General features: G+C 37.1%; 1 protein-coding gene across 10 annotated transcripts in view; it reads right to left on the reverse strand.

Annotated features, from left to right (window-relative positions):
- Positions 1 to 24,432, reverse strand: part of FIGN (fidgetin, microtubule severing factor) — a 387,517-nt gene that overhangs the window by 35,044 nt on the left and 328,041 nt on the right. For 2 of the 10 annotated variants that reach the window (XM_083840819.1, XM_083840816.1), the window contains one exon: positions 2,124 to 2,201. The exons of 7 other annotated variants lie outside the window; for them this stretch is intronic. The gene's annotated coding sequence lies outside the window, so the exon portion shown is untranslated. Of the gene's footprint in view, positions 1 to 2,123; positions 2,202 to 6,605; positions 6,616 to 24,432 lie in introns of those variants that run through there. One more of the 10 variants, XM_083840814.1, reaches the window with a different exon arrangement.

The raw sequence follows: 24,432 nt of genomic DNA on the forward strand, positions 1-24,432 counted from the left end.
TATGTGATATTACAAATATTTCACAGCAAGCAGTTTTCCAGGGCAAGTACAAATTAAGGGAATAACGAGCAATTGCAACTCCTCTTGTGGTTGAAAATTCCACTCGAGATCAGCACCAGCTTCTCACTGAAAAACACCGACTGTTACTCAGTTTGAAATCAGGGGAGTTTTCACTTTGAGCAAGATAATGCTCATAAGTAGAATAGAGTAAAGGAAAGATAATATAATAGAGAATGGTGGAAAAAATGCATATTCTGATTATATATACTAATCTCTATCCAGTAAATATTTAAGGTGTTGTTAAGTGTATCAGATGATACAAAATTAGTAAAAAACAGAGTAAAAAGTTGCCCAATATAAAATAAATCTCCTCAACTACAGGAACTTAAAAATAAAGTTGTAGGAGCATTGCTTAGACTTATTTTAAAATTTTGCTTTCCATTTCTAAAGTTTAATACCTTTTGGCTTAGGCAATTTTCTTATTGGAAAACAGTAAGATATGCCAGTGGAATCAGAGAATTTGATCATTGCTTTAATTATTTCATACTTTCATATTCCAATTTTCTTATTAAAAGTACCTGTATTAGCACTGCAAACATCTGAACTCTGTCAATTAATTACATGTAAATAAAAATATCCTTATAAAAAATATGCTCTTCTACGTTCTATCAGATAATGTAGCACTACTGCATTGAAAAATGAGTAAACCCCTTTCTGGCTACAAATACACATATGTATTCTGCTTCTATTAACTTCCCCTTTCTTCTTTCAACTGAAGTCACCAGACATCTTGACTTATAATTGCATTTTTATTTTGACATGTTTGTTTTACGATATTTGTGTCTTAAATCTCTTTTGGAACTCTGCAGAGATGATATATGCATCAACGTTTGCTCAATGTAACAAAAGTGCAATCCAGTGGAATTAAATGCAGTTGTGTTTTGATGCTAAAATAATCTTATAAATACAGTTTCACCTAGAAACAGTGGTGAGAAAATCTCAGAAGGCTCAAGCAAGATCTATTTGGTTCAAAGTTGCATCCTAAAACTTTGACATTTTTCTACTGAAAAGTATTCCCAATTTCCCTTCCACTTCATTCAAAAGCTGTTAATTTAGAAAGGGCTGGTTTTATACCTTAAGAGGAGAAGAGAAGAGAGCATCCTGAAGACGGAGAGAGAATGGCACCACTTTTGTCAGGGTAAAGACTGTAAGGTATAAAGAGGATAGACTTTGGTATGAACCATTTGTGGACATTTAGAAAGAATAAAAAGTAGGAGCAGCGTGTTTTAATTAGGGATGCAAGAACAACATTCCTAGTTGTAATGAACACTTGGTTCTCATGTGGAACCTGGGACACTGATTCACTTCGCCAAAAACAAAATACTTTCCTTCTTCCTCCCCATTCTATGCAGTAGCTCAGTAATTGATTGCAAAGCGAGCTGGAGGTAGGAGTTTAACAGCTCTGGCATAAATCTTCATCCCCAAACCCTTCCCACCTACCATGGTTACTATCAACTATTCTTACTAATTAAGAAGAAAACAAACATTTCTCACTTCTTGCTGCGGGGGAAAAATACTCTCTGAGAGACATACAGATGGGAACTTACTTAGAAAATACTGTTTTTCTCCAGAAATAACTGTTTATACCAATAAATAACATGGAAAAGGGTCCAGTCTCCAGCTGTGAGGACAAGGGGCACAGTGTGGATGTTAGCGGGTTTGAACCCACATTTGAGAGTATGCCCTGGCTTCATTTAGTTTACAGGATGCGGCCTGGGAGATTCCACAGGAACAGCAAGACACTTCAAAGAATGTCACCAACATTAAGTTATATAGTAAAAGCAGTGAAATATTAATGCAGTGAAATATTAGTGCATACTTCCTATTTGTTATTTAATTTTTTTTTTTATTTTTTTATTTTTTTCATGGTAAGGCAATTTAAACACTGTGAGACATGTTCCAAGTTTTCCAGAAATCCTCGCTGGAATTTCTTGTAATTTAAAAAAATGCATATGAAACAGAGAAAGACCCATCCAAAAAAAAAAAAAAAAAGAGAGAATTACCCCTTTTTAGAAAGGCAAATCTTGCATTTTAATTTTGGAATAAAAATTACATATACTCACTATTTCCCTAAACTTCTATTGAGGTCTTTCTTCCTTCTCCATTAATGACTGCACATCTATGCATATATTAGCTGTAAACTAAAACAGAAAGACTGTTGGAATAGGCACATATTTTCCACATCTGGATTTGATTTGAAGGAAGAGGGAAATCAGGAAAACAAGGATACAATAATGGTTTAAAGAACAGATGGGGAAATAGGATGGACATCTAGAAGAAAATACTAATTTTGATGTGAACTATCATCAGTTAGATGGCATGGTTCATGAAGAGACTAATTAGGGAACTGGATTCAATCAGTGAGAAATACTTTCAAGATTTGTTTGAGAATGCAAGGAGTCAGCGCAACAAAATGGAAAAGTTTGAAGTGCTACAGGATGTAGAATGAGTGAATGCAGGAATGCAAAATGCACTGAAACAGCAGTTAGGGCTGGAACACAGATACCAAAATACATGTGTTCCTTAGGAAAAAATAAAAATAGACAGAAAAGGGTGTCTGATGACATTATAGACTGTGAAAAAGGGATATGCAGGATAAAACAGTCTGGTCATATCAAAATAATAGACATAGAAAAAAACAATGAAGTGTGCTAGAGCAGACCGAGAAATTATGCAATAAAACTCCCAGATTTTATCCGAACTTGGAGGGGTGGGAAGAAGAGCACCAATATTTAAGGAGGCAGAGAAGCTGAATCGATCCAGTCAACTTTTTTTAAATTATTATTAGCTCAAGGCTTAAATAAGTGTGTATATACATATAAAAGAAAAAAATTGGATGGAGTTCACAATGGATTTACCAAAGGTAATTAATATCAAGCTAATTTCTTTGATAATGTGGCTGATGTTAAGCAAAGAAAATTACTGAATCATCTAACTGCACACCTGCATATATATGATAGGTTGCTTTATGCATTAACAGCTGTATAGACAGGAATGTGTAAAAGGACTGTAAATTAGTTAATAATAATAACCAAGAATAACTAATAACTAAGGCATATAATGACAGACAGTATTGAAAGGTCAGCTACTGAACTGGAGGGGGCTTGGTAATGAAGTTCGTCAGAAATCAGTCTGTAAAACTTCCTTAAATTCAGTACTGAATATGACAAAAAAAGAAGCAGGAACATAGAGTGGAAATTTGCAGATTATGCAAAATTAGGAGGCATCATCAATACCGAGAAAAATAAAAAAATCGTCCATAGAATCATAGAATCATTCACGTTGGAAAAGACCTCTAAGATCATCTAGTCTAACCTTTATTTTTCCTTATCCAGGAAAAATATCACATTCCACGTAAACCTGGGTAATGAAGAGAAAGCAGTAGTACAAAGTAGTAGTGGGAAAAAAAAAAAAAAAGCTTCAAATTGAAACTTTACCACAAGGAAAAGGGAAAGGAAAAAAATGAAATGCATAAACTGAACAGAAGATTGACTTTCACCAACTAATGTGAAGTAAACATGGAAATGGGTTATGCAATTGTAAAATATAAACAGTAGTTTTTTTGCAGAAAGCATTAATGTCATTACACAGTGAAACCTCACTGGAACTGTAATTCTGGTTCCTTCAAGGAAGATTAATTTAAAGTGGAAGAACAGAGAAGAGCTATAGGGGTGACACTGGGCATAAAGAGTCTACATTCACAGAGAATAAAAGAAGTTGGCTTGCTCTGTGCTGCCCGGGCTGAACAGGAATATGATTCATCTCAAAAAAAAAAAATAATCAGCAAAGCATATACGCTTGAGATGAACTTTTTAAGTCAAAAAGACAACATTGGCACAAGAACAAATAAGTATAAAACAGCCATAAATAAATTTATGCTGCAAATTAGAAGATTTGTAACTCCCAGGCCAGTAACATTATTGAACAGCCAACCAGAGTCCTGAAGGACAAAAATAATTAGCTCATGTTAAGACATAGCTTTATCATTTTATATTATAATATATAGTGACAGTAGGGGACTGGACTTTGAGATTCCCTAGGCCCTTTTGTGTTTTATATACCCATCTCAGAAGGGCTATAGAGCTCTTCTTAGGCTGTGAAAAACTTGTAGGACTAGGCCAGTGATGAGAACATTAAGAGAAAGATGGGAAATATTAACTTGGCAGAGTCACACTAAGGAATGAACTATTGCTTTGAAACTGGGACTGGCTCCTCTCTGTGTATCTCAGAAAATGGGCAAAGTCCATTTCTGCCTGCGCATGTCTGTATATTCTGAGATGATTTTGAGTGTGGAAAGGAGTAAAGAGAAATAATAATACATTTGTTCTCAGTTCTTCAACGTAATTCGCTGGCATGTCCCCAGTTCACTAGAAGTTAAGCTCAGAATAGCGTCACAGAGCCCAGCATTCCAGCCACTCGCATGGCAAAACTGCTCAGCTATAGGTGTGCACTAGCCACTCCATTCCTATTTAAATACTAATCCACTTTAAAAACAACAACAACAATTTTTCTTTCTTTCTTTCAACTAATGATAATTCATGGACACCCTCCAGTATAGCCATCTACGCTGGTATATGATAAAATTCTGCTGGGCTACATGCAGAGACCTCCAAACTATCCATTTTGTAACGTGTGCGCTGTTTTCTGTGTGTTTTTGTTTGTTTGTTTGTTTGTATTATTTTTTATTTATTTAATATATATCTTAAGATACTGCTTAGAGATTGTGAAAAGTGGTTTTCCTTTTATGAACTTTAAGCATGTGGCAGTGATCAAATGAGTACAGCTGTCCTTTAAGGACATTGGCAATTATTGTCATCATACCTCCTGTTAGGCAGTTCAAATTGCTTAAAACTTTGATAATGATTACTTGACTGCATTTAAATGAAGGTCGTTTACCCTTCCATTCCCTACTTATATAGCATCTTTCGTGCAACACGCCTCAAGGCCCCTTCCAAAGAACACTAATCAGTACACAAAATTATATTGAAGCAAATAACCTTGTCACAAATTCCATTACACAGTAAAAGCTAAATAAAAAATAATAGCTTTCCTGTCTATATTTAAAAATATATATCCACTTAGTGTCAAGCTTTTCAAGTAGAAGAGAATGCCACAGAAGAGCATGGATTGCACTGCACAGCAAGGAAATGAAAAGTAAGCTGTTGCTGCCGCACACTTAACCAATACTCGCCCTTCCTTAACAATACAATGGGCAATTGCAAAAATCAGTATTTTTAAAATGCTGGCTCATGCTAAACTCAAAAATTTTCAATGGGAATTTCAAAGGAACAGCTGAAGCCATGTCCAAGAAGGCCAACCAGCCAGCTGAACAGAAATCTCCTTGTCTTGCGGTAATAACTGTTTTAAGGTTTGATTGAGGCAAGACTAGCATCACGCTGACATTTACTTAAAGGAGAACTGTAACCGTTTTGCTCAGCCTGCCAGTTCAAAAGGGAAGAAAGATTTCTTCCCATAAATAAAGGTAATTTCTTATCTATGTTCACATACAACCTCCTACACTAGCTCAGACAAGTGAATGCACTTCCCCTGCTTGCAAGTCTAGACAGGAGAAAAGATGACTGATAATGTCACTCCCATTCCATAGTGGGCTTGTTGGCTACTTACTGGTAACCCCGACGTTGACTGTAAATATAGCAGTCTCCACAAAATCCAGCAGGCTCTTTGAGTTGCTATAAATTGATGTAACTACAAATATCAAGTAAAAACAACCTGGAAATTACTTTTCCTCCCAGTAGTGGTGGATCCTAACCAGAGAAGGGATTTGATCCACATTAGTGACAAACTCAGCCCTTCCCTTGTCACAAGCCTGGGATGATAACAGAAACTGCAGAAGAACTAGTGCACATGAAGCTAAAATGACAAAAATCTTAGTCTGCTGCTAGATGTAGCATTGTATTTATAGCATTATCTGTGCTGCAGAATATCACAGAAAACACACAAAAAAAACAGTGATCGCTCTTGCAGATATGTTCTGAGGTAGTTTCTTAGCTGAAAAAAAAAAACAGAAACAAAATGAAACCAGCTGCAAACCTTCTGAAGAGAGAAAACATCTAAAAAATAAGAGAGGACAAGAGCCACCCCATTTTCCCTGTAATTTACCTCTTTTTTGGCTGACAGGAGTATGACAGGGAAGGGGAAAAGAAAGATTAAATGCAAGGGAGAGCAGTAAAAATGCACAGAAGTGAGATAAGAGAGACTCATTCAGAGCTCTTACCCAAGTATTTACATTATTGCTCTGATTTTAGCTTGTGAAAAATGAAGACAGTAAGGAAATAAAACATAAATGAAAGAAGAGAAGCAGAACATTTGAGAGACTCATTTTAAAATTAGAAAGAAAACTACTCAAATACAAATAAAAAAACCTCTCACTGCCCAGTAATCTACAAGATGTCTGTGCTTAAAGTGATGAAACAGTCTTTGTTCAGGGAGTCCATGCTGGCAACATTTATACAGAGTTTGGCATACTATATGGTGATCTTTTCACACACAAAAACAAACACAATTTTCTTTTGGAAGCTACAAACCTCTTCTGCAATTCCAACTGAAATGATTTATTGGCCAATTGACACTTCCTGAATTAATTCTTCTTCAAGTATAACCTAGGAAATTCCATCTCCTATCAGTTATGTCAGATTTGACAGCCTCAGGTGAAATTTCTGCTTTCTTAATTATTTTATTATCCCATTAATTCTCCCAATCCATTAGTTACAGTCCCATGTCCCTCTCTGAAGAAATCACTTCTTTCTTGATGTCTATACCTTTCAAGAACCTCAAATAAACAATGTCCTCCCTTGGCAATCTCTTAGCTATACCAAATATGTTTCACTACTGACATTTCCCTTTCAGAAGCTAACCAGTGCTCATTTTTTTACTCACCAGTTTTTCTCCAGCTGTAGTCACAATTCCTGAAGGGAACCGCTGAAGTGACCCTCTCAGAGGTGGAGGTAGGAGTGTCTGATTTTCTCTACTCTGTGCTATGACAGCAATGTATGTATGTGTGTCCCCCTACTCCCCCACCAAAAAGTGCTTTTGAAAATTGTACATTGCAAACCATGTTTTAGCAGTTGCCCACTGTTCTTCTGTGTGAGGTGGCAATAAAAGGTGAAATGCACCATATTGCAAATCCTTCGATGGAAAAAGCAGTGTGCATTTAGGTGCCACACTGAAGGCAAGAGCTTAGTACAGATACCTCTCCCATAATAAATGCTGATCCCCACAATGCGCTGCTCAGGTGGGGCTGGGGGGACCTCCATTCCTGGAGGCTGTCAGGCCTCGACTGGACAAGGCCCTGACTGACCTGATCTAACTTTGAATGTGCCCTGCTTTGAGCAGAAGGCTTGGCTACATGACCTCCAGAAGTCCTTTTGAGCCCAACTTATTCTCTATGAATCACAAACATTTGATTATTCCAGAAGCACAATGTAGTACCTCAAATCAGCTGTATGCAGAACTTCCCATGAGATCTTGTGCTGTACTATCATTTCCCTTACAGTCTGAAACCAGGTGCAAAAGGTACAAAGAATGGACCTCTTCTCCTAGAAGCACTAACAGGAGATTTAGGAGGCTCAGCTTCTCTTAGACTGCAGTCATTTTATAGATTGTGAGAACAGAGAATATGGATGGATGACACTGGAACAGAGAGACTAACTCAAGGGAATATACACGAAAATCATCTGTACAATGGCTGTGTCACCTGCAGTGAGGTAAAACATGGAACTATCCATTGGCAAAAGGACAATGATTGATTAGCAAAGCCAGGAACAGGGTCACCACCATTACCAAATGATCCCAGCTCTTTCTGTAATACACATTTCAGTTGTTTTTGAGAAAGGATGAGATTCATATATATATAGCTCCCACCCAGCACTGAAGGCAAAAATGGAGCCTGCCTCGTCTCAGACAGTCAATACATAAGATAGAAATACTGCTGTCAGTCTAGTGGGGATTAGAAGTGGCTTACTTTGTCTAAGTTTCCTCAAGAACACCCTTATTTCTGCAGCCTGAATTGGAGGATCATATATTTCATCTTCTCCAAGGCTTTCCTGTCCATTTGCTAATCATTTATGGCAAATCATCAAACCACTGTAATACTGTTTCCACTACAAGAGGATCAAACTCGGTGCTTTTGAGGACAGTCCCTGCTCACAGCAGTACAGAGATTATTTTAGACACAACTGGAAATGGCAGAGTCCCTTCAGGGTTGCCTTTTGCCAGCCTAGTAACTAATACAGAATAAATAAGAGCTCTGAGTCAAGATGTGTGGTACGCTCCAATAAAAAACAAAAGAATAAGAAATAAAACTATTAATGACAACACAATAAAAATAAACAATAATTAAAAATACCACTCAAGTAGCAAATCAATTAAGCACAAAACCTGAGAGAACAAAGAGATGCTCAAGGCTACCAATTGCCTAATTCTAGAGAGTTTATTCTTCAAAATACTGAGCACCACAGCACTGAATTGGCTAAGTAAGTATATAAATCATTGCAAACCCTTATGTGTTTTCCAGTAGGAATGCTCCTACCCTGAAGTCAGATTGGAATTTTTTGAATTGGTGTTTAACAGCAGCTTGCCAAACTGTTTCTTTCAAAATTCTTTTGCTTACAGAAGATGAACATTGATAAACTCTTCCACAATTACATTTCCTCTGGAACTAATTAAAGGCTAACATTTTTTTCCTTAATAATATTTAAAAATAAATATTTTCAAATGTTGTAGAGATACAACTAAGTTTTCTATCTGTTGTCTAGGCTGTGAGAATAATAAAACACTGGAAAGTATTTTCAACGCAAATTGAAAATATATCCAAAAAAGAGTAGATAATAGGCTCTCAAGAGGAGGCCAATACTTGGACTTTTTCCACGACAGCTTAAGATTCCTGAATATGTCTAGACAAAGAATTCAGCTTAAAACTCAAAATCATTTAGAAAGGAAACATTCAGGAACAAAAAATATTAATGTAAAGTTTTATCGTTGAAGATGCAGTGATTATTTTGATTATTTGACAGTCACAGGTTTTTATTATTTGATAATCACAGAAGTATGCAGGTTTATTTTTGACTTTGCTGCACATGTAATATATATTATTGCCTCTGTTAAAAAAGACCTGAGAGCCTGACCAAAGATTGCACATAATTCCCATAGCATTGTCAGTGTTGTATCTCAAACTTCATGCCTCTCAGCTGCTATCATGTGGTAGGATACTGTCTTTAAGGCAGTCACCACAGCACAGCCACTTCTGGAGTAGAGTGGCATGTGCTGTTATCACATGGCAGATTATGATTCCTGTGCAGAAGAATGCTGTCTGTCTGAAAGTACTACTGAAGAAATGCAGGTGATCGTCAGTAGAAGACAAATATGGCATCTTCATGAAAGAAAAAACTAACAAAGATGCCACTCAAAAATACGAATGTTTAAGACTGCAACTACATGTGATCTCACTTATTCGAAAGCTTGCACATCCAGTAGCAAGGCAACCTTCTTACACTGTCTAGAGAATTGGTTTAAGATATCTCAGTGGGACTTAGAGCATCAAGACATAAACTGACTGAACTGTTAACCTAAAAGAAACCATTCAGTATTGCCCTAGAATTAATTAGTTCCACTTTAACATGGAAAAGGGTTTCAGTGGGAAAAGTGCCAGAATGAGAGCCATCAAAACAGACCTCTGGTAATCACCAGAGAGCAGGAGTATTAATCTATCTGATTAATCCGTTGAGCTGTAATAGTTCCTCAAGGGCAGTGTGATGAGCTGGTAGGTGAACCTGATGTCTTTCTTCTATCTCCTGCTATGGAAGGATATAGGTCTGTACAAGAAAGCTTGTTGGCAACAGCAGTGTTTCCTATCTGACTTGGTAGGAGCTTGTATAAAAGAGCTGGATATATCTCCAGACCCACTGGATGCTACCTCTGCTGAATTTTTTCCAATGCTTTTGCCATAACCATATTGTCCTTGGCTACGTCAAGTAGGAATAAAGCACTTCAGAAGCACTTGAGAGGAATAATTAGCAATGATGAAATACTAGAGCTGTCATGAAAGGCAATCCTGGCATAAGAATAAAATATATTCTAATGATAAGATCCGTCAGAAGAAGCCCATCTGCCAGGGAAGCAGAGCAGGGTTTTGACAACCAGAGGAGAAAAGCAACAGAGTAAATATGATCATGCTGGAGAAAGTATGATGGCAAAGCCAGTGTTATGTGCCAACCACCAATAAGGATTTTGGTGACTGAGCAAAAATGTTTATGGTATCAGTAAACTCCTACAAGCATTTGGACTAACACTAGTGAGCAAAAACTAAGACAAATGCCAGTTATTGCCAAGGACAAGCTGCAATTAAGAGTTTCCCAGACATAAAATATGAGACAAAAGGAATGGACAGTAAATCATTATCAAGCAAACTCAAATAGAGAAACGGAACAAAAAACTTAACATATCAAATTATTCCAAGAACGGACAAAATGATGCCAGTGATTTAGAGTCCAGAAAAACTGCTAGTGCTGAATCATCAGGAGCCATAACTTCATCTGTCCAGACTCCTGCTATATGATATGCTTGGATTTCTATCACTTTTTTAAAAAGGCAGTATTTCCTACTGAACTCAACAAAAAGCTATTTTTTTGAATCAGTCTCTAGTCAGTTGCATATGTGTAGAATATTTCTAAAAGTGAACCAGGTCACTATAGGAAGTGAAGATTGAGCATCTTTTCTTTTACTTATCAACTTGCTATTTTTCCTTTGTGTTATATCTCCATTCATGCATTAAGCATTTTTTTCCTCCTCTGTTGGCCATCTCAGCTTTGGAATCACACTGGGAGTCAATCATTTTGCAGTCTCTGACCCAGAGTATTGATTCAAGGCTGTGGGAGATGATTCAATGCTGTGGAAGATGCCATTCAGTTATAAGCAGTAACTAAACCATAAAACCATATCATTACTGGTAAATGAATGTTAATTCATTCATATACTCCAATAATTTGACTAAACATCTTTAACTTCTTTCATCAACTCTCTATAGTAGCTTTGTTACAAGGGAAAGACAGGAGGTAAAGAAAAAGTCCAAACAGGCCTTTTGTATTATGATCAGATTGAGCTTTACAATGTGTTCCCCTCTACAAAATAATATTAGGTAGTATTTTAATATCCTTCTTTGAAAGGCAAAGTTAGTTAATTCAGTTAATATAGGCAAGTTTAGGTTATATGGGTTATTTAGTTAATATAGGTTAGTTTAACATCTACTTTTCAAATTGATGCTTGTCATCATCTTAACCTTTCAAAATAGACTTTTTCCCTACTCATTCCAAGCTCCGGTCCTTCATAGACACCAGATTCCCAAGAAATATCCCATTAGTCCCACTGCTAAATTCCAGTTTCACCTGATGTCACCTTTTGTTACCACAGGCAATTTAAAATTCAAGCATTCTACCATAACTGAGGACACATAAAAGATCAAAAATTACTGCAGAAAAGTTATTTCTTAGAAACAGTCTAGGAGGAATTTATGTCTCCTCTCCCCATTATTTTTTCTGTCCATATTCAACATATTCAACTATTCCAAAACCTATGTGTCTTCCTATTTATTTAGCCTCCCATTAGTAATGAGAAATATGATTTTCTTAACTTTACAAACCTATGTGGCATAAGGAATATTTTAGACGAATACAAAATGAATTCTGATGAAGTGAATCCCCAAGCTTGGAAATGATAAAATTACACGTAAAGAAATCAGTCCTATCTTCTCTTGCATGGCTACCCACTGCCTTGTCAACCGAATATGGATGGGAAGGAGTAAAAACGGTAATAAATCTTTCCAATGGAGGAAAAGGAAAAGAATTACCAACAAGGAGAGAACAATTAATAAAATACTTTAAACACAAATGACTTTAGTTGCAGGAGACCAATAAAGATGGAAAAACATGCAATTCAAATATGATGATGGATCTCAAAGCTTTTCTCTTGCAAAACCTAGTAAAAGAATGCACTGAGAATTATTTTGCTCTATACTGTTCAATCACTCTATTTTAGTATCTCTATGATGAAAGGATGTACCTGCTGCGATATGTCCCAAGTCCGAGAGCCTTTACTGATCAATCTCAGGCCTTAATTTTGAATTGCTCTACCAATAAGCCAACAAGTTTCAAAGGCTTGCCTTTTTGTGGAGGTTCAACACAAGGTACCGAAGAGGACAGGAAGTACTGCCTGAAACAGTTATCATCCCAACTACAAAGGATAATGAAAAGAAAACTTTCCTTTCGCATAAAGAGCAAAAATAATATTATAAAGATATGTCTTGAGATACAAGCCAGACATTTCACAGGAATAGTTCATGTCTGTTGTTAACTTCAAATGCAGAAGATCGAGGACTCCTTCTTTCTCCCTTCTAAAATTCCATTAAACATACCAAATTCAAATCAAGAGAATATCATATGTATTAGAATGGGAACAGTATCTTCTAAGTTGAGAGAAACAACTCTGAAGGAGGTAAAAAATAAGTTCCCTTACACCAAGACTTTAGTCTCCCTTCCTCAATTCCATCCATCTTAAGATGAAGTTTGGAAGAAGAATCTATAGTTAGATGGATACAGGAAGTTACTGCCATCCATTTAACCTATTTTTCAGCAAAACAGAATTCAAGGGAAAATGGTTTGAGGTTAAGCTTAAGAGTTAGTTTTATGGGAGCTGGTCAAGAAGTCAAATCCAAACAATCTCTTCCCTCTCACTTTTATCAGAAAATCTATCTGAGGAATGTTGTAGATCAGACTCAAACAAAAGAATTTTGAATCCTTGATATGCCTAAACAACAAGTTTTATCTAACTGAGAAGCAGTGGGGTAAATCTTTTGCAGTAACTCAAACTCTCTGGCTAAGTATTTGTTAAGGGGTCATATCTTTGGGACTTTGGATGAGAGTCTAGAATGACAGTATTTAGCTAACATCTACAGAGAAATTATGTGGAAGGGCTGTGGGGAGCTGAGGCTTATATGAAGGAAAGATCTGGGACATGGACACTGTATTATGCCAAGTCCCGCACATGAGTCATTTCATTCCTTCCTCTGACTGCCTGATTAATCCAATTCCACTACAGCAGCAGCAGAAAGTTGTAAGATCCACACTTGATATGCGCACTAAGCTGTTCCCAGTGCTGTTGCCAAATGAAGTAAGAATAATTCTTTTGATGTGAAGAAAAGTTACATTCCTTCCTCCTTCAGTTGCTAGCAGTGTTGACAAACTACTTAGACAGGTGAAGGGCTAGATATCACTAACATCTTGTCACACAACATATCAGAAATGTCATTCAGATCAAGGAATAGAGATACGGAGATCAGGGAGGGTAGAAAATAAGGGAAAAGAAAAAAAATGAAAAAGAAAAACATGAATAAAGCACTTTCATGAATCCTTTCTTGCTTATCAGCAGAGCCTTAAACATGTTCATAGTATTTTAAGAGTCCCATCCGGTAGAAAGGATAATTAAGAGAAAGAATATGTGAAGAAATGTATGTGAAGCATTTTGTGTCCACTGTTACAACGGCTTGATGGTCTATAACACATGCACCGGACAAATGACTCAGAATCTGAGATGTCCAAAGATCTGCCTTCCAGCATCCACTTTTAATTCTGTGATTAGTGCCGAAAATATTTTCCAATCTAAACCATGTTTTACAACAAATTTGTAAAGTTTCAGAGTCCTCCAGAAAGCATTACAGAAATGCAAATCATAGTACTGGTTAATGCAGTTTTTTTGCAAGTAGCAGTGATAATAAAAAATTGACATAATACATACTGCTGATTCACAATGAAGGGAAGTAACCCTACTGAGACAAACTGACAGAACTATAGATACCACTGAAGAGAGGAATCTTACGCTTTGCTTTGGAGACATACAATGCCTTTAGCTGAAGACCAAATCCTGTGGCTAGAAAAGAACAGAATTACAGTTCAGCTGTGAGAGTTCTGAGAATCTGTGATAATGTATTGTAACACTACAAATAACATTTAAGCAAATGTTATTAAAAAACATTAGTTTTGCTGAGGATCCATAATATACCAATGTGTTGTCCTTACTTATTTATGTGCTAGAGGTATTGTAACATCTCTCGTCTTTTGTAGCATATTGGAAGCTCATGCCATAGGCATTTTTCCCAAAGGTCTCAATAATATGAATTGTGGTTGTTCCATAGTGGTCTCAAAAACTACTGCTCATTTGCCAAGGTCCTGTTGACAATTTACCACTATGGGAATCTTTTCAGTTTCAAACTGGTTTTGGAGTTTCTGGAAAACATTTCTAATTAGGGGGAGGGAGGGGGGCAAGATGCCTATCTGCACTGCAGTTGTAGAAACAGCTACCTAACCATTTACCACACTGGGTTTTCTGAAAACAGACTCACAAACAGAAGACATGTCTCTTCTGCTCCATGCAAACATAGACACACAAAACTGTTCTGCTTCTCTAATTTCATGGTAATCAATAATTAAGAGGTAAATTATATAATTTTATAGACTGTCTTCTAATAATATAATTGTTAAAATAGTTGGGGGGAAGGGAACCCATTCTTCTAATTCAGTTGGATCGCAGTTATTCATGTGGTCACTGAGTTTTTATCCCTTCAAATTAAAAAAAAAAAAAGAACTTGCAAACAAAATTATCACCTTATTGTTGGCATCATAAACAGAGGAACTGGTAGTCTACTTCAGTTGAAATCCTATGATCCAGCAGCACACTAACAGGAGTCGGGTCAAACCAAAGGACAGTCCAGTGCTGGGCAGCTGTCTCTCTGCAGCTCTCCTCCACCAGCCACCCCAGTGCATTGGGCCAGCTGGTGGAGATGATGGAGACAGCACTGCAAAAAGTAAATCTGCTGTGAGCAAGTCCCCATCTATCTATTTTGTATTGATAACATATTCCCTTAATGAGTGGCAGGAAAAAAGAAAAAACAAACAACAAAGCAAGATGGAGAAATGGCTTTCATCAACAGAAAAGCATACATCAGCCAACAAGCTGAATAATCACAAAATGGGGAAAAACCCTGATCCAAGCATTAATAATTCAATTAGTATTCAGTGAAATAACATTGATTTTAATTAATCTATTTCACATCACTGTTCATATCCTATGTGCTTTCTATTACAGCTTAAAAATCATTACTGTATGCGCCTGCTAAGTACCCATATCATTAAAAATAACAAAAAGGAGACACAAACTTGCCAAATAAATATTTTAAAGCCTCAAATAGTCAATAAAGAAAAATGAAATGTAATTGCTTGTCACTGTGCATTACTAATATGTAACACACTAGTACGTTGCCAGCTGTATTATAAACATAATTTGATTCATTGGAACTTCAGTATATTAAAATACTGGTAAAAACTGCATCAGCCAAAGTGTACACTTACCACCTTGTATTTGCACAGTACAATATCTGGCACTGTTCTGACTGACTAAAACAAAACACTTTTCATTTATTCTACTGCTCTGCTCCGAGCTCATCGAAAATACACAGGAACAAAAAATGTACATGTTTCTGTCTGAAGTAGTCCCAGCAGATCAATAGAGAATATCTATGTCCATCACAGAGCTTTGCTGGAGATGATGCGGAACAAGGTTCATTTCTAAAGGAAACTCCAAGAGCCCCTGTAATTCCTAAAGCTCTGTGCACCACAGCCCACCAGAGCCAGCATGCAAGAACTGCACAGAATTCTCTGCTTTAGGACATAATTTCGCTTTTTCACGTTAGGTAATGTTGACACACTGGCCCTGGCCCTTCAGCAGAGTATTTTACCAGTGGGTCCCTACCACAATGGATAAAAGGTAAAGAAGAGAGATGTAGAGGCAAATGCAGTTTGATAGGGAGCAAATGTTAGCGTCAGCAAGACCACTCTGAGCTGCATGGTATACTACAGATGATTTTATAAAGAGATAAAAATAAATATGCTCCTCTTTACATTCTCCTGTCTTTACCTACCTATCACTATATCATAGTGATATAGTGAATCTGCAATTATTGATGTTGGGTTTTTGTGTGTTTGTTTTGTTTTGCTTTTTTTTTTTAATATAATATATTGAGGAAATTTCTGACTTTGAATGCAGTCTGTTCTTCTGTCTAGCTGGGTGACTACAAATCAGAGATATGACAGTCCAAGCACTTGTTTTTTAAACAGGATTTTTTGCTTCCTCTACATCTCTAATTAAGCTCAGTCGATTTTTATTAGTTTCCAAAGGTTCGGATTTCATTGCAAAGCAATCAAAATACTTTAAATCTTTTCACTGTCAGTCATCTGTCTTCGCCCAAGAGACCCTTTCACATCACAGCTTTTACCTTATTCTCCAACAATGCTCATACTTGTTCTCTTAATTGATACTTGTTTACACTAACAATTTCTGCTATGTGTGAAATACTTTCATGTGTAAAATAAACTGTAAGTAGCATTCCTCCATTCTCCACCCCATACTCATTATCTAAATGCTATAGAATACTCCACATTTCTATGCACACAAAACACAGAAGTGCTGATTTTCTTATTTAGAAACAGTTGTGGTCACCTGAAGTTTGCTGGCAGTTCAGCAAGGGGCATAGCCTGCCTCTGCACATCATCACAGGAAAATAGGACAGAAGAGTTTGCGTTCCAGACATCTTTCCAAAAAATACCTTAATTGGTTTATCAACAGTATCATCCAAGTACAATATAAAGTTCAGGAACAAGTTTATTTTATATGTGAATACGTATCTAAATATATATTTACATGGATATATACCTATATCTTTTTTCACATCATGTGCAGTATTGAAATACATTTTTTCCAATGGCATGACACACCACTTTGCACCAGCCTACACTATGTAAATGCAATAAGCACTATCACATAAACCACAGAAATCTTTAAACATTATCTCCGTAAACAACCTCAGTGCACTTCAGTTTCCACAGAAGTATGTATTTGTTAAAGCTTTTCTTTTTTTTTTAACCTGAAAAAAGAAAAACACTAATAGCACCATGGGAGTTTCAAGAAAGGCAGGCAAATTATGATCACATTTACCATCTAATTTGCTCTCTGAGGCTTGTTCAAACAGTGCAAACATTGTGCTCCTCTTCTTCATTTGTTCTGACAAGCAGGATGACAACTAATCACCATCAAGAGCTTTCCCGCTCTCCAGGCCCCTGTTTTCTGTTTATCCAATTTGATGCTTTCCAACCAAGGAAACTGTTAGCTTTCCCTGCCACCCCAACTGAGAAGGCCAGATCTCCAAGGCCGGATTTCAAGTAAAAGTCTTGAAGGGTGTGAATCCTCAGTGATAAACAGGAATAAAACGAGACCTTTCTGCTATGCCACGTGTTTTAGCAGTGGCAGTGCGTTCTGTATAGGGTGACAAAAACACCCCAGGGAGTCAAAGAAAGTTGGAGACTAACATAGAATAAGGAGGCTGAGGAAAGGAGAGGCAATGTTGACCCTCTTCCTTCATTTCCCATAAGATCTCTGATCTACCCAAAGCACTACTATTCAAATAAAGAAATCCTAAAATGTATGGTTGAAAAGGAGAGCGGAGGGGAGGGGAGAGCTTGGAGAATACTCAAGATACTTCAGGGATGTCTGTCCTTTGATAGATCTTCTCTCCAAAACTATTGCACTGATTGTTCTTGATAAAACTCAGACACACAATCAAATTACCTTGGCTTAACGAGTTAAGCCAGTGCCATTGCCCACATGTCCCCTCTTCACCCAGAGACTAAGCAAGACAACACAGACTGTAATGAAAAAGGACTAAGCCATATTATCTCACGTGCCTGTTGGGCTAAAATAGTACATGGATAGTTATCATTCCTTAGCAGATACATAAACCATAAAGATTTGCAGAGGGGCCACTAGTTATAAACCTGAAAGGGAAAATGAGGTTGAAAATGTGATATTTAATAACATAAAAAGTATGTAAGCACATGCAAGTAAAAACGCACTACGAGTCAACCTTCCCGAAGGGAGGCTGTACCAAAACTGGGCAATGTGTTAAGCAACATACATGGCATAAACAATCACCAATCTTTTCATTGCTTTAGCTGTCAGATGCCGTATTATTTCTGATAGCGTGACAGAAATATCATCAACAGGCAGCTGGCTAACTCCAGATTCATCAATTTTAAGAGGTCCTGATTTTCACATTAAGTAAATCCACACCAAAAGTTCTTTCTTTTTCTTTATAAGCATTTGAAAAATGCAGTTGGGCTTTAATTGGCAGAAGTACACACCCCCTTACAACAACTACCTGTGTCCCTTTGCCTGCAGGCAGCAGCCCACAGCCCCAGCCAATGTCACCAGTGTCACTAACCAGTACCAGAGCATCGGATTTAGCTATACAGAATACTGACATTAGGAAGCCGCCTGGCTCAAACTCTATGCTACTTTTTGAAAGGTTATTAGATATATTCCTAGATCTTGCAATCCTGCTGCTTACACACATGATTAAACAGTCTGTACTAGAATACAGATGAATACATGAGTCAGGTGGCTGTTCATGAGATGCTGTTAAAATTTGTCCAAACTGCGGTGGGGGAGATTGTTGCCTGCCATCCCCACCTTGCCCACAAATATTCTCCAAGTATTTTCAAACCATTCTCGATTTCAGGAGTTGTTTGTTTTGTGTTTTTTTTTTTTCACTTTTTTTTTTAATGACTACTCAGGAAAAAAATAATGAAATACAGCATGACAAATGCAAATAGCTTTAGAGCTTCATAACTGGCAAAGGGATAAAACAGGTGATGTACAACCTATACCACTTGTTACAAAAATACTATTTAAAACACAGAGAAATTTTGCAAACCAATGGAAAGATATTGATATAGTTTTGGAAGGGGCAAAGGAAAAAAAAAAAAAAAGACAATCCCCTTGGTCCTGCTGCTTCCAAGCAGCAAGTATTTTCAATTTCCTTTTCTAGAAAAAGATTTAGGGGACGAGAACACCTAGGCTGTCTCTGCTACATGTTACATGAGGGCCTTCACTTTGTTCTCTATTACAATGATAAATATCCTCATGGCAGCAAAAGGTTCCCCAACATCACTCTTCCATCCATGCATCACACCAGTTTCTGGAACAATGAGGTAGATTTTACTGATTTAATGACAGATTTGGTAGCCTAACAGATTTTAGATTACAACAGTCCACCCTCATGTCAGTATATAATCTTCATAAGTGTCTGAGCCTGAAGATGTTCAGTGGTAGACCCGAATACTTCTAAATGCTTCATATGTTATTTCTATAAGCTATGATACTTAAATGGTCCATATCAAATCCACAGATGTCTTTTCTGTTCACCATTGCTACTGTTTTCTAGTGGTTGGCTCATCTGTAATTTTACATTTGTAAAGATCAATTAGGCCAATGCCCCCAAAGTAGCAGGATGCTGCAGAGCTGCGAAAGATGAGCTAATGGATTTTTTTCATCTTGTCTGTTTTGCAGCATTAACTTGGTGGGTCTTAAATTCTGAGCTTTTAGATCAAAGACGGATGTTTGCAGAAGGAAGCCAAAGCCCCAAAGTAACTTTCTTTAATAGTTAGTATCCTGTGCAACTTCAGCGACATCAACAGGATCGAGAGGGAGGTAAATCAGTGTGTATTTTTGGCAGCTTTCCCTTTTCTGCCAATTAGAACAATCAGACTCTAAATTTCACATTGAGCTAAAAGAAATTAGCAGCATTATCTTGGTCAAATGTTAAAGTAAATAGTAGCTGAAGTGTTAATCATAATTGCAGTTTTTCAAGTTATTCATATTGCATTCCCATTGGCTCGCTTTCCCCATGCTTACTGCAGTGAACATATTTTGATGAGCAGCATTAAGCCTGCTTTGTCTGTGCCAGAGGAGAGATCTGGGTCTCAGCTGCTAAAGCAGCAGGCAGCCAAAACAGCTGGACTCCCCTCCACCAGAGAAGCCTTCTGCTGCTCTTGCGAGGCACTTGGGCATGGAGGAATGAAGCAGGTGGGAGGAAACAGTGGCACGACATACAAAGAGACAACTGGTTTCAAGCATCCTTCCCCACGTGGTTTGGAGAAGAGTCAGGGTGCAGAAATGGCTGAAAGGTAGACACAGGCTCCCAGGGAACGAAACACATCTGAACCCTCTGCTGTTTCTTAAATGGCTCATAGGTAGTGTGCTTTAAAAAGTGCACTTGCAGCAAAGAGGCTTTCTGTTAGGAACTGAAGGCTTTGATGGTGGTGGGACAGGCTGTGCTTTAGGAACAGCACCTATTTCTACCTATGGACACTGTGTTATAAATGAACACAGACAGCAAGATTTTTCAAGGTATTTAACACTTGCTGTAGATGACTGGATAGGCAAAAATTCAATTGAAAAGTTAAGCAGTATATGTTGAAATGCAATAATTTCATTTTAAAACAGCTTAAGAGAGATCCTCTTTCACTATTGTAAACGTGCAGATGACACTACCAAACGTTTTCTGGTCTTTCTGCTCCTTCCAGCTCTGAGGCCTGCTCAGGCTCAGTGCTGCTGTCTCCAGCAAGCACCTTTCTCTGCAGCACAGGACTTGCACACAGACTCCCTCAGGGGACACAGAATGCCAGAGACACCATGGCAGAATGTGGCTGACGGCAGTTGTTTAACAGGAGTTAAACTCTGAGTCCACTGAAGTCTGTGGGAATTTTGTTACCAGCATGGACAGGACGTGAATTTTCTATAAAATATTGTCAAATAGTAAACAACTTCAAAAAGCATCTTTTTTCTTCATATGCAATAATCTTAGGTGGTGCTTGTAATCATTTTGGATTCCAATTTCAGGTGGAAGTATTTTCTACTTGGTGTTCCCTTTAAGGACAGGCGTTCTTAAAAAACAAGAGCAGTAGTCTCTTAGATTTGAATTTTCATGAAAATCCATATTTCTAACACATACACACCACAAAAAATCTTATTACAGCTCAGAATGTAATCAGGGACTAAACAGTCCACACTCTTGCAGTGACTTCCACACCATGAATAAGGACATGTAAGAACAGACTGAAGAGAAAGGAGTCATGCAGGAAGAGGACTAGGAAATGCAAATATTTTACCTTGCCTTACTACCACCAGGTAGTTTTCAGAGGAACACCAGCTACACAAATACAAAGCAAAGTGCAAATACTAATCAGTCTTATCTTTGTCTGTACTCTGCATGCCCCAGTTAACTATTTAAACAAACATTAACAAGTGACCTAAAGTAAAACGACGTCTTGTTTTTTCATCCTCCAAAATGCCACACAGTGGGCCACTCACGAGAAGCCACAAAAAATAAATGGATTTGCTTCTCCTTCAGCTACTTGCACACCCTAAAGCAAAAATAACATCCCCAAGTCTTGGTGATGAGATAAAAGCATATTTCTGTTTTGAAAACAGCCACTACTCTAAGTCCACTATGAAGCGAAGCCACCGCCTGTCAAACCCTGGCATCCTGGCTGCCGGGCTACCAGCCCTGCTGTATGCATGCTGCTATGCACACGTGCTGGTCCAGGGCATTGTGCACCAGCCTCACCAGTCCAAAGAACACTTATCACGGTATCATTATTCTTCCACTTTAAGTTGAAAAGCCAACTAAACCTATATAGCACAAAAAAGCCCTCCATAGTAGATTTTTTCCCTGACTTCAATAAGAAAGGTATTGTATCAAGCAGCAGTAGCCAGGCAGTCTTTATTGGGCTCATAAAGGATTATGATTTTGCCCTATTCTCTCTATAAGTGAATTTCTTAAAATATCATTTTTAAAATAGCACTTTTTCTTCTCATGATAGTGTTTTTTTAATATATTAACTTTCCCACATCCCATACTTTGATGGTTCGGCAATTTTCTAGTTCATTTTAAATCAGTTTTTGACAAAACAATACCAACAGTTCAGTAAGTGTCCCAGCTGAATTTTACAATTTACGTTTCTTTTTGAAATACCCTCTTACCGAATAGCTTTAGCAACTAATAAAATTCTTCAATTTTAAAGAAAGAAAAAAAAAACACATTAAGCACTAAATTCTTGTGGAGGGGGAAGGACTAGTGATACTGAATGTTGAGAGAAGGTTTTATTTCTAGCAATAGAAAAGATTATTATTATTTTTTAAATCACTAATGAATTATAATTTACAGGTTTCATGGGTGCCCTAGTGTATGGATTTTTAGTTATACTTTTGATGCTTTGGCCCACACAGGTGTGATCACATGTATGCCTACATGTATATACATAAATGCATATGTACACGTACGTAAATGCACAATAAATGCACAATAAGCTACTGCTGTTAGTTTTCTCTATTCTGGTTAAACAATTATGAACAAAAAATATAGATGAAAGTCACCACTAAAGGAATAAAATTTATTCTTGCATGTTAGATAAGATGCAACAACTAAGAAGAGTAGAACCCAGTTGAAGACATATAATCTCTGTTTATATATTACACATATTAACAGTGAGGTGAACCACTAATAGCATAATCACATAATCCCAATTTGTGATTTATGGTAACTTTGCATCAGTAATCATGAAGACTACCTTTTAGTAAGGCCATGTATTTTTTTTTCACCACGAGAACACGATGGGAATTCATGATTTCTAAGTGAGCTCTTCTAAAGCTAGGGACACAAACAGAGCTGCAGATCCAACTGTTTCAAAATTTCACCACATTCAAGTCCCAGTATCTACCCATCCACTGGAGACAACCCTTCCCAGCAGAGATAGGAGCAATTTTGGTCTACTTCAGAACAAGTCAAAGTACCTCACATTAAAATTGCCTTTACTTCGGCTGTAGCACATTACTTCAAATTCCAGTTGAGAGAAATAACTAATGGTTGAGGGCAGGAACTTCCCAGATGACTACAACTTGATCTACAAGAGGAAATTGGACTTTGTTGCAAGAAAAAAAAGTTGCATTGTCAAATCGTGCTCTGAAAAATTTTCAACTAATGTGCTTTAATTCTAGTATGCACAAAGAAAGTTAAAACTCTACTTCTCTAGCATTTAATATCAAATACATCTTCTCCACAGTCTATATGGCTTTTTTTTTTCTTTAAACACAGGCTAAATATTTTTTCTTAAATAGCTGTATAAAAAAGCTAGGCCAACTCCTGAGTGCCAAGAAAAGGCCACCAGAGAAAGGCACCTAAAAATGACAGGTTTGAGAGGGGAGGAGGGTTGTGCTCAATAGGAACTACACAAGTATATGAACATGTATTTTCATACATGATACATATCACAGTCTTAAGTTTAATATATTTCATGAGCAGGATTGTTTCTGTCTTCTCCCTAATCCTCACTGTCCCAAAAACAATCATATTAATAACTTCATTTTGGTAAACATCTGGGTAAATGTTCAGTTAACATTTCTATTTCTTCTAAAAAGGAGAAAATGCCTGGCTATAGAATAACAAAAATGTTTCCAATTTCTGTCACCATTAGGAGTCAGCACACAAGAGAAAATTCAAGAATTAAAATTAATCCTGTAAGGAGTCTGCCTTAGTGGAGGTCATTTTAGAACTGGCTGCCTTTGTACTTGATTGTATAAACGCTAATTATCAGCATCATCACAGATCTGTGGGATATTTTAAGTTTTCTTTCTATCTTTTTACTAACCTAAGAAATGAAAACATTATTCTACTATTCTAGAGTTCTTAGAAATACACGAGACAGCTGCCTAGACAGTCTCCTCTCTTAATTTCCAGAAGGTACAATTGCTACAATTACTTGCATACACATTTGCCGTTGTGAGCATATGCTTCTGCCTTTCTGTAAGTAAAGACTATGACATATAATTTTCTAATTTCTGTAATTTTATTAGTATCTTCTTTGGGAAACCCCTACACTTGTTTTCCTATTCACTGATGTATTTGAAAAAAAAAAAAAAGAAAATAATTCTCAGGCCATAGCTGTGAGACAAAAAAAAAAAATCTGTGCATCTTATTTTTGCAGTGAAATAGATTCAGAGGACTGACTCACATGGGCAACCTTGATATATAACCCTTTTTCCTGTTGTTTATTAGTGATGGATGTCCTGTTCCAAACCACTTTTCTTGCTGGGCCAGGAGAACCCTGGCCACTTGTGCGCCAGGCAACGCCTTCAAATTTGCTTCAGGCTGGCAACGAAAATGGGTGTCAGAAGAACTGTGATTAGGGCAGAGGGGAGATCTTTTGAGAAAAACCTGCTAAAACCCAAATCTTCGAAGTACTTTCTATTAAATCTAGCACATACACATTAGGATTTAACAAATCCTAATGAAATGATTAAAAACATGTATTCAAGAAGGACTCCTTAGTATTATAACTAACTTAACATCTTAAATTTTGCAGATTTTTTTTTGTAAACTGTGGGATTTTGACTAATGAAGTATCAACATAACTTCAG

Source organism: Anser anser, assembly GCF_964211835.1.
Source record: "Anser anser genome assembly, chromosome: 6".
NCBI lineage: Eukaryota > Metazoa > Chordata > Aves > Anseriformes > Anatidae > Anser > Anser anser.